This window comes from Protomyctophum parallelum (genome assembly GCF_964188405.1).
Source record: "Protomyctophum parallelum genome assembly, chromosome: 2".
NCBI classification, from domain to species: domain Eukaryota; kingdom Metazoa; phylum Chordata; class Actinopteri; order Myctophiformes; family Myctophidae; genus Protomyctophum; species Protomyctophum parallelum.
In genome coordinates, this window is record NC_139699.1 from 11994605 (window position 1) to 12006685 (window position 12081).

Genomic DNA, 12081 nt, shown 5'->3' on the forward strand with positions numbered 1-12081 from the left:
GTGAAGAAACACGGTGAAGGTTGCTGTATATTAGATCAGTCGATGGGTGGACTAGTGAAGAAACACGGTGAAGGTTGCTGTATATTAGATCAGTCGATGGGTGGCTCTTCCAAGACAAATTTTGCGCTCTCATTAGAAGGCTGGTGTAAGTGCCATCCTACCGTTTCTCTAGTTTCTTTGAAAGTGTCCATGTCTCGGAGCCATAGAGTAGAATCGGCTCAACGGTCGTCCTAAATATTCTTTACTTTTAACATCTTACTAAGCTGGGATGACCAGATCTTATATGCATGTCATTGCAGGCTGACCATGAGGCCATACCCTTCCTAGTTTGAAAGTCCTTTTGGGAAGAAGATATATATGAACCCAAATACTTGTAGTCATCAACCTGTTTCAGAGGAGTGTTGTTAAGTGTTTTTATAATGTGGTTATAGTTGGATTTGCATTACATCACCAAAACAGGTGGAGGCCTGCTCAAGAGACTGAAGGAGAGCCTGAGCGTATTCCAATGATTGACTGATAAGCGCGACGGGTATATGGAGCGCCCGCTGCTGGTGCGATGCATAATTATTATTATTATTATTATTTTTGCTGTCAGCCTGCCTGCTATTCACTGTGTCCGTCAGTTCTGTGCTCCAGTGTCGTGTTTGATTAGTTTGCTATAGATTGTACTTTTGCATTATTATTATTATTATTTTGTTTTACTTTGGAGACTATCATGCCAAGCAAAGCCCAGTCCGTCTCAGTGTGAATCCCCTATAAGACTACTTAAGTATAGCCTAATAGCCGAGGATGTGTGTAGGTGTAGCTGTGGCACATTCACGGTTTCTGTTATAGGATCCTGAGTGAGTGATGTTTTTCAGGACGAGATGTACAAATCTATTGATTACCTTATTTTTATTTTATTATTTATGTATGTGTGACTGTGTGTGTGTATATGTGTGTATGTATGTATGTATGTAGCCTATATTGGTACAGTATCATAGTATGTACTGTATCTTGTTTTTAAGTGCTTTTTGTTTTTGGTTCATCTTGTAGGCCATTTGTATTGTTTTTCTGTCGCTAGTTGTTTTATTTTATGTCTAAAAAGGAAAAAGCTAAATGAAATCATTAAGAAAACAAGCTTCTCGATTTTTCGATGAATCGAAAAAGTAATCACTAAGAAAATAATCGTGAGTTGCAGCCCCTACACTCGGCTGGACCATAATCAAATCCCAGCAAAAGGCCAGGAGACTTCAAATATCAGATGTGTAATTCAGTACCCGACAGCAGTATAGTATTGTGTAATTTGGTTGTCAAAGGTCAAGGTTGGCGACGATGAGCCACGAAGCTGAAATATGCACACCTCTAGGTTGCCCTTTCATGATGTATTTACTTGGGAAAAGGGTCTGAAGGTCCTGGGTTCAAATTCAGTTAAAACCCACAAATCCAGGGGCACACCAGAAGGTGTATGGTTAGTGTACAGAGTACAGACTCTATGATTGCAATGTCTTCAGATTATAGCCAGAGCCATTGTGTTCCCTCTCTGCCCTTGGCTGTCTCTCTGCATTCTTCAAGCAAAACAAAAGGAAAAAAACTGTGAACACATCAACACACACATGCACACACACGCCCACACACATGTACGGTCGCACGCACACAATGCGACCGTGCAATTTAATTCAAAAGAGAGCATCAAAAATGGTCCTTGCAGTACAAATAATACTTTGGTCTGTAAATCCCAGAGTTTCTCTGCAATTCTGCTAAGAAACAATACTAGGCCATAATTCACAAATCTTAAATTGCTCAAATTCTTGCAGCACATCAAAATGGACTGAGCAGATGGTAGTGAGAAAGACAAACATAAAAATCCTTCCAAGCATAAATTAACAATGACAACAAAAACAAACTCATTGAAGTATGTTTATTGTGCTGTCCCAGAGGAATTACTTTTACCAACAAGGGTGTATGCAGGCGTTCAAGGGACCATGGTATTTGCAACAAATTATTACATTTTCATTAATGGGCTCAGACTTCGGAAGTAAAAGATCACGAAGATCATCCTTGCCCTGCCATTATAAAGGAGGGTTATCCTCATATGTGTTGAAATATTGCCTTTAAGTTGGGATATTTTAATTATTAGAATATTAATATTCTCAATTTCAGCTGAATCAGTTTTCCTTCACTGGAATTACATAAACAAGACAGGGTGTGGCTTCCCTGTGCAATCATAGCTACAGTATGGATAGCTTAGTTAGCCTACTTGGTGTGCAGTTTGTGAATGAAGCAATGATGTGCTTTGTGCTCATGTGCTGACATGAATTTTAGTAGTCTGAGGTGTGCTGTGATTGGCGTGGCATTGTCAGTTGGGTATAGTTATATGCATATCCTGAACAATTATTATTGTAATGTGCACTGCACACATCACCAATGATAAGCCGACATTCCAATGTTATCCATCTTAAAATGGAAATGGAAAATTATTCAGCTTACCATACTGCTTTTTGACACAGATGGTCTGCACAGGGGACATACACATACACGCATGCACGCACGCACGCACGCACGCACGCACGCACGCACGCACGCACACACGCACACACACACACACACACACACACACACACACACACACACACACACACACTGTTATAGACCAGCGGGCCTTAGGGGCATTCAATGGGTTCCCAGAAAGAAATAGGAATAGTTTATTTCACTTATTTCAATGAGAGATTCCATAAGAATGATTATTCAGATCATAGGTTTCAATTTCTCCACTGTCTCCCCACCTATTAGACAGTTGTAGAATTCAGTACTCTAGTCTAAACACATGAAATCTTTTCTTATGAGTACAAAATCTCTTCAATTGATTGATTGATTGATTGATTGATTTAAATATGTATTAACAGTTTGCAGAATTACAGTACATTTCAAGAACAACTCAATACAAAGACTGTTAACTGTGAGTGGATGACCCAATAAAGCATTACACTTGTTTACAAGCGGGTCCACCTTGTTCAATTCATCAAAACATTTAGGGACGTACAAATAGACACTTCTATATAGCCAAAGAACAGAACAGGAATTCATCATAAAGGAGGTAGAAAGGGTAAAGAAACATATACAGTGAGGGGAAAAGGGGTGGGGGGGGGGGGGGAGATTCCAATTTTACGGGGGCCAGTTTCGAATTGCAGCCGACGGTCCGTAGGTGCCCTTTGAGAGCGGTTTTGAAGGAGTCAAGGGATTCACATTCAAATGGGAGTCTATACGGAATAATAAGTATCAATTTGGGGGTCCTTGACAATGTATGAGAACCATGGAACTGGCAAAGGAAATAGAGCATGCACCTCCACTCTAGCCCAGGTGCTAGACAAAAGGCAGTACAATAGAAAAAATAGAGTCTGCAACACTGGTATGAAAAACTCAGAACTGGCCCCTTCAGTACCCATGCCATAAAAAATAATGAAAATGTGTAATTGTTCTATAGTGCTATGAATATAATAATAAAAGCTTCACCACGTAACTGTGAAACAAACAAGAAGCCGATGTGTGGGAATGCACTGAACAATCCTCTGGATGATTAGAAGTTAATCCCGGATTCAGCTTGCAGCCACTGGCCCATCACTTACTTCAAAGTATTTAAAACTTTAAAAACAGCTTAGTTTGGAAGTTTGATACTGCAGCAAGTCCTCAATTCACATTCATGAGGCACGCTGCATTTATTCCAGGGATGACACCAGGGAAACACTCTTTACAGAGAGAGCACCAATTAATATTTAAATGACTTTTGAAAAAGCTTGACAACTCCCTGTTGGCAGCAATATATATATAACTGCACGCAATCTGGAGTGGAGGAAATAAATATTTCTGACCCTCTTGTCTGGGAGACGTATGTGCTTTCACTGTTGTGTTGTGTTAGACTACAATACATTTACAATATACTGGTTTTTATAAGAATCTCTAGAAAATAAAGAGGGTGGAATGCAACTGAATCATCACCCGACAATATGAAGGTTAACCGTCTATAGGCTCTCTGTCAGTATAATGGTTATCTGTCTGTAAGCACAGATAATGTTGTTGGGAAAGAGATAGTGTCATCTTTCACGTGATCAGTCTTACACAGTGTCATGACATAAAAGGAGCGCTGAATGCTATTCATATTTTCATTCTGTCCTCACAAAACGACACAATCCATTAAAACTAAATAGCTCTAAATATAGCTCCACTTACATCTGTTATTCCATTGGCCATTTTGTCTATAGCTGTAAAATGAGACCAGATATGAGACCAAGGATGGGTGGTTGGGAAGTGACATTTCTCTCGAGCAAAACCATGCTTGCATCTGTGCTGAGAGAATAAGAAAATTCTGGGAATCTAAATGTAGCCTATAGATCAAGCGGTCATGCAATAATTACGACCTTGAACCTCCCACACAATTCCATCCTGGCAATAGTCGAGCTCCTTGCATCTCTTGCCTACACTATCCGACATCTAGATGAATGAAGTCTAGAATTGCATCATACCTGCAATATCACAGCCCACATTAACATGATGTATTATGAAAAACACTGAAGTGAGGGGCGTCTTCACTCCTGTTTACTGTTGTAAACAAACGTTGAAGACAGGGTTAAATGGTTAATTTGGGCATTTCATTTTGAAGTTTCAGACTCAAACGCTAGGAGCTAAGTTTCTGAAACAATCAGAGCGTCGCATCCCTCCAGGCTATGGGACGTCTCTCCGTCTCATGCACGCGCACATGCAGAGTGTTTGTTTACAAAGTGACAGAGAGATGCGGAACAGGGCTTATCCAACCTATACACAACATTATACGTATTTTAGCGTGATCATTAAGTTTAGGGTAACGAGTAATACTAGGCATGTAAAGATATCATATGTCGATGGGCTAGTAAATTATGCATTGGAAAAGCATTATTGTGGTTGGCCTAAAAAAACTAAAAAACTACCAAACATTTGTTTGATTGTTGTTTGATACGTATGAATGTCTGAATGAGGCCTCAAATAGGTCTACATCTATCCTAATAGGCAAAGAAAGCTTTTTTTTTTTTACATGTTAACTCGAGCTAGGTTCTAAACAAGAAAGCATGTTTACAGTTACAAATTAAGTCATTTTACATGAAAAGTAATGGTATACTTTTGCAATGTAGTTAAATAAAAAGCTCGGGGGGGGGGGGGGGGGGGGGGGTGAATCATAAAAAAAAAGAATTTTCGGTCATTTGTCTGGAAAGTTATGTTGTGTTTAAAATATCGTGAACAATCTTGTGAACCTCATATCGTGATACGTATCGTGAGTGGAGTGTATCGTTACATGCCTACAGTAAGTAATACACTGTCTGGATGTCATCTTGAATGAGATTAAAAACGGGGTAGTTTGTAATCAAAACCACCTGTGCTTGGACGATGCAGCAATAGGTATCAAATGGGTGAGCTTCATTTTTATTGGCTTTTATTGATGTGAGCCTCGACACGTCATTATCATCACGCAGCACGTTTCTGTTTGTTTATTTTATTTTATTACTTTTATTTTATTTTTTTATGGACTTTAAGTCATTCCCTTTTCCTCTCTGATTCGGTTCACCTTTATTTCCTTCCCTCGCTTTGGACATGTATGCTGCCGACCCTGCAAAGTGGCAGGAAGAAGCATGCAGTCTAGTGAGCTTAAAGGACCACTTCACCACTTTTCAACCTATCTTCATATAATAGGTCCTCACTAATAATCACGATAAAATGGCACAATTTTTTTCTACTCAGTCTGTGTCTCATAGGACGGCTGTGGGCAGTTCAGAAACCGTCTTCCAGTGACATCATCATTAGGCAGATTTTTTTTTAAACAAGATTGTTTTACAAAAATATTTAGATTTTCATTATAGTGAGAACGATGGCTTGCAATTTTCGCATTGCAACTTTTCAGGACTAGAAAGCCTGCAGTTTGTATTAGCTTGTATTCCCCATCGATGATGTATACACAGAGTAGAAAAAAATCGTGCCATTTTAACATGATTATTAGTGAGGACCTATTATATGAAGATTGGTCAGCTGACTGCCACATCAGCAAATGACATGTGGGTCTTGCACACACTGAATACACCCACAGAAAGCCTGGGCACACTTCCATGCGCGGCCAAAATAAGCTGTCTTTTGCATAATTTCCGGGTTTTAGACAGCTGGTGGATGGAAATTAAGCTTTTCCGGCAATCTGGCCGACATGGCAATCTGCCGTGTGGGTGGAGCTTCATTTCCATCCACCAACTGTCTAAAAACCCGGAAATGACGCAAAAGACAGCTTCTTTTGTCCACGCATGGAATCTTAGGTGTAGTTACAGGGATAGTAATGCAGCATATTAACCCCTTGAGTAGCCTATATGTATGCGCCCTTGAGCACAGCATGAAACCCCTCGAGTATATCTGACTGAACTAACTGTATCATTTATCCTTATGCTGCATATTGTGGATATACATTATACTGTATATAATATACAGTATGTCGAATTCATGAAGAAACTCCCCAGACAGATGTGGATGTACAGGACATTGTGTACATGTGAGTAGCCTACTGTACTGTACGTTTCATGATAAATGCTTTTTATATAATGTATAATGTATGTTTTATATATGTGATGTATTCCCAGGTTTTATTTTTTGTTCTTGCTTAATGTAAATCGCTCTGGATTAAGAGCGTCTGCTAAATGCCTAAATTGTAAATTGTATAATATCATTGTTTACCTGGTATATTGTTTACCTGGCATCCAAAGTTAATTTTGAGGCACGACATTGTTCTCTCTGCTCTGAATTTATGTGACTATATTTACCTGGGTGTTTATTAGACTAGAGCTCATGCATGCTTAATATACTCTGCTTTTTCTGATTTCACACAAGTCGCTCTGGAATAAGAGCAGCATAAAGACCTACATTGTAAATGTGTTGTTGTCCCTGATATTATGTTCGAATCAAAAGGATTTCGGCTCCTCCCTTCATGCCAATCATGATGAGTTCCATAAAATGGAAGAGAGTGCAGAAAAAAAGGAGGCCACAGTGGAAGCCAAGCATCCATTATAAAACCATCTGTTAGGAAGACCCCCACACTGTATGTAAGCTGGGTAATGATCTGGACCTGCACCCCCACCCCCTCCCCCCCCACCCCTCCCTTAAAACAGAAAGGTAAAGAAGAACCACTCAGGGACAACGGGGAAGAGATCTTCCTCATTATACATTATAAAACCATAAGGTGTAAAAACTGTAGAGCTTTTCACCACTGGAAGATGTTTATTCAGCACATCAGAGATAGCTGCTTTTTATACAATAGTCTAATTAGCACTGCATGCAATACAGCTTAAAATGTGAAATGGTAAAATATGAATTCACAGATAGCAGGTAGCTTAACTTCTCTCTCTAAGGTTTAGAGAGAGAGCACGTCCGGGCACACCATATCTCTGTGAGCAGGCTTTCTCTGTAATGAACCAATACATCCAAACTGCGCTCAACATGTGACACATAGACATCTACATGACATTATGGAAAAGAAACGGCATGCTCAGAACCTGGTCCCTGACATTGACAAGTTAGTTAATGTAAAGAGATGTCAGGTGTCTGGATTCAAAACAGCAAGAAAAAAAGAGAGAAATGTTTGTTTACCGTGTGACGGCCCCCTGTATATATTGTATTGTACTATATTAGGGTGTATAGTATATTTAGAAGTATGGTATCTTATATTAGGTGGTCTGGTGTAGCTTTATATATATATTATATTTATAGTACACTTTGGTTAGTTTATGGTTTCTTTACTTTGCTGTCCTGATTTCTGTTCTCCTTGTCTTGCAGTGGATTGGGGAGCAGTGCTGTGATGTCATGACAATCAGTCAAGCGGCGGCACCTGGGCCCGGTGCCGACGCCCTGTATAAAAGCCTGTCTCCCCAGTCCCTTCCTCAGCTCTGTTGTGTTCAGTGCTCTAGCATAAGGATAAATGATACATATAGCTTACAGAGTTAGTTCAGTCAGATATACTCGAGGGGTTTCATGCTGTGCTCAAGGGCGCATACATATAGGCCACTCAAGGGGTTAATATGCTGCATTACTATCCCTGTAACTACACCTAAGATTCCATGCGCGGACAAAAGAAGCTGTCTTTTGCGTAATTTCCAGGTTTTTAGACAGCTGGTGGATGGAAAGGAAGCTCCACCCACGCACCTTCCCCAACATTTCTGTTAATACATTCAACATGCACCCATACCTTCCACTCATGCATACACACACTACACTACTGATTACTGATCTCCACACCTCATCCAACAAAGCCAAGTGATGTGTAAGTATTATTTTTTATTAGTATTAGTATTAGTATTTTTAAGTTCTTTTGTACATAAGACAGGACAGACAACAGATACAGGACAAACCATGATGTGTAAGTAAACGTGCACATGTGGGGCGGGGCCCTCATGCGGAACGAGTACATCCCTGCTCTATAAACTGCAGTGGTGTGCACAGATATACACTAGGGGTGCTAGAGCACCCCCTGCCCTTTTGGCAATGTGCCCTTTTGAAAGAAAAAAAACGTTTTATTTTTCTTGTTTGTTTTAACAGTGTGGCCTACAGTATGTGGACCATGGTGACATTGATCAATTCTTGATAAAAAAGCTTCTAATATATTATTTATGCGGCAAAGTCTATAAATCTCACACTATTAAGGCAACCGGCCGGTTCCACGCGCTGCTGCACAAGGTACCCTTTTTTCACTTGAGCACCTGCCCCTCTAAATGTCTGTGCACGCCGAAGTGTGTGTATGTATGTACATTACACTTTAAAGGAGAATTCCAATCTTATTATATCAATATTTTATGTACATTTGTGTATCATTACGGACGTTTACGGGTGATTACGCATGCTAAAACTTGAGGTTTCCGGGCAGATCTAGTGCCCATAATTGCCCGTCATAACCCCTCCTTTCACGCAGTGCTGGACATAAAAAAAAAGACAATAACATTTTAATACTAGTCCTTAAGCTACTAATTTAGACTGAAGTAGCCTAATTAAAACGGGTCATGTTTGCAGATTCTGAATTGTAACAGCTGAACTAAATAATATATCAGTATTCTGATATCAACCCGAGGGCCGCATTTAGTGAAGGTGGGGGCCGCATGTGGCCGCCCAGACTGACCAATAACAACGCTGCTGTGCTGCTGGCTGTTTGCCTTATGGGTGGGATGGGATATACTGAAACTAGACAATCACAAGCATGCAGGTACACTTTGCACAAGATGCCATTAATATAACATCAACCTTTCATCTCCATCTCATGCAGCTTATTGCTGTGTACAGTACCTTCCATCCTATACATTATACTTACTTGTATGGTTTATTTATGCACAATTGAATGTCAACTTGCGTAGACATGTCAGCAGCATTACAGATCTCACTTCCGTTTGCGTCGTGACACAAGGCATTAAAATATAGACATTGTGGATTACAGAGGAATTTGAATGCCATATATCTGAGAGAAAGATTCAGAGAGATATAAAATGAATATGTACTGTAGTGTGTGTGAAAGAGAGAGAGTCAGAGAGAGCAGAGCGACGGAGAAATACATTAGAGACAGATGATATATAACTGGTAATAACATGCTGCATGGCTGTAGAGTTATAGAAATGTAGCTGCATACATGATGTAGATCACTATCACTGTTAGGTCATGCCTCCTGGAAGAGATTTGCACTCTACTGAGCGATTTTAACAATTACATTTGCAATACACTGGTGTAAATATATATCTTTCCATATCATGTTCACATTGCACAATTCAAATAGTCTAAGAGGAATACTGCTGCAGGGTAGAATGCTCATGCACAGCACAGGGTGGCTGTGGGGAGATTCGGTTACACTGCGACACAGTCCATGTAATTAAAAAGAAATGAGCAAATAAAATCAATGAAGATCGCTTACACTGTGGTGACAAAGGACTCAACAGAGGACAACACAGACCTAAATCTTAATTAGCGAGAATAATGAATCCCCAGCTCGAAGTGCAAGTAGAACAAAGTCCACTAAAAAGAACCCTATTTCTCAACAAATGGCACCAAAGGTCTGTGTTCAAGCATGATGTGTAGCAGAGGCTCAGAGGTTCAGTCACGTGTTCAAGCATGATGTGTAGCAGAGGCTCAGAGGTTCAGTCACGTAAAGCATGATGTGTAGCAGAGGCTCAGAGGTTCAGTCACGTAAAGCATGATGTGTAGCAGAGGCTCAGAGGTTCAGTCACGTAAAGCATGATGTGTAGCAGAGGCTCAGAGGTTCAGTCACGTAAAGCATGATGTGTAGCAGAGGCTCAGAGGTTCAGTCACGTGTTCAAGCATGATGTGTAGCAGAGGCTCAGAGGTTCAGTCACGTGTTCAAGCATGATGTGTAGCAGAGGCTCAGAGGTTCAGTCACGTGTTCAAGCATGATGTGTAGCAGAGGCTCAGAGGTTCAGTCACGTAAAGCATGATGTGTAGCAGAGGCTCAGAGGTTCAGTCACGTAAAGCATGATGTGTAGCAGAGGCTCAGAGGTTCAGTCACGTAAAGCATGATGTGTAGCAGAGGCTCAGAGGTTCAGTCACGTAAAGCATGATGTGTAGCAGAGGCTCAGAGGTTCAGTCACGTAAAGCATGATGTGTAGCAGAGGCTCAGAGGTTCAGTCACGTAAAGCATGATGTGTAGCAGAGGCTCAGAGGTTCAGTCACGTAAAGCATGATGTGTAGCAGAGGCTCAGAGGTTCAGTCACGTAAAGCATGATGTGTAGCAGAGGCTCAGAGGTTCAGTCACGTAAAGCATGATGTGTAGCAGAGGCTCAGAGGTTCAGTCACGTGTTCAAGCATGATGTGTAGCAGAGGCTCAGAGGTTCAGTCACGTGTTCAAGCATGATGTGTAGCAGAGGCTCAGAGGTTCAGTCACATAAAGCATGATGTGTAGCAGAGGCTCAGAGGTTCAGTCACGTAAAGCATGATGTGTAGCAGAGGCTCAGAGGTTCAGTCACGTAAAGCATGATGTGTAGCAGAGGCTCAGAGGTTCAGTCACGTAAAGCATGATGTGTAGCAGAGGCTCAGAGGTTCAGTCACGTAAAGCATGATGTGTAGCAGAGGCTCAGAGGTTCAGTCACGTAAAGCATGATGTGTAGCAGAGGCTCAGAGGTTCAGTCACGTGTTCAAGCATGATGTGTAGCAGAGGCTCAGAGGTTCAGTCACGTGTTCAAGCATGATGTGTAGCAGAGGCTCAGAGGTTCAGTCACATAAAGCATGATGTGTAGCAGAGGCTCAGAGGTTCAGTCACATAAAGCATGATGTGTAGCAGAGGCTCAGAGGTTCAGTCACGTAAAGCATGATGTGTAGCAGAGGCTCAGAGGTTCAGTCACGTAAAGCATGATGTGTAGCAGAGGCTCAGAGGTTCAGTCACGTAAAGCATGATGTGTAGCAGAGGCTCAGAGGTTCAGTCACGTAAAGCATGATGTGTAGCAGAGGCTCAGAGGTTCAGTCACGTAAAGCTCCTAATCTCACAATTCCTTGTCATCAGTGTTGTTTTCGTCGACTAATACTATGACGAAAAATGTTCGTCGACTACCTTTTTTCAGTGACACAAAATACTGTACATAAAAACGAAATAAAAACTAAGCCAGGATGACTAAATATATTGACAGTTTCGTCAACAAATTAAAACTAGACTAAAATGCTAGGAAGGGGACTAGTGGACAAGAGATCCAGTATAAGTCATTTTACACTTGGTTGCATGCTGAAAATAGCCGATCTACAAGCTACAAGGCTTGTAGATCAGCTATTTTGAAGTGTAAAAACATTCATTACGATGGCATCAAGGCCCACCAAACTAAATTTTAGTCGACTAAATCAACTGTAGATTTAGTCGACTAAAATCTTATGATATTTAGTCGACTAAAACTAGACTAACACTAAAACATTCCGGCTGACAAAAAATGTGACTGAAACTAATTTAATTGAAAACTATTGAAGAGACTCTGACTAAAACTACACTGCTTGTCATGTCACATGTTAGTGTTGATACTAAACTGTATCTTACAATTGCCTGTTTGGCGTTGATGAAAAAACAAGTAAACA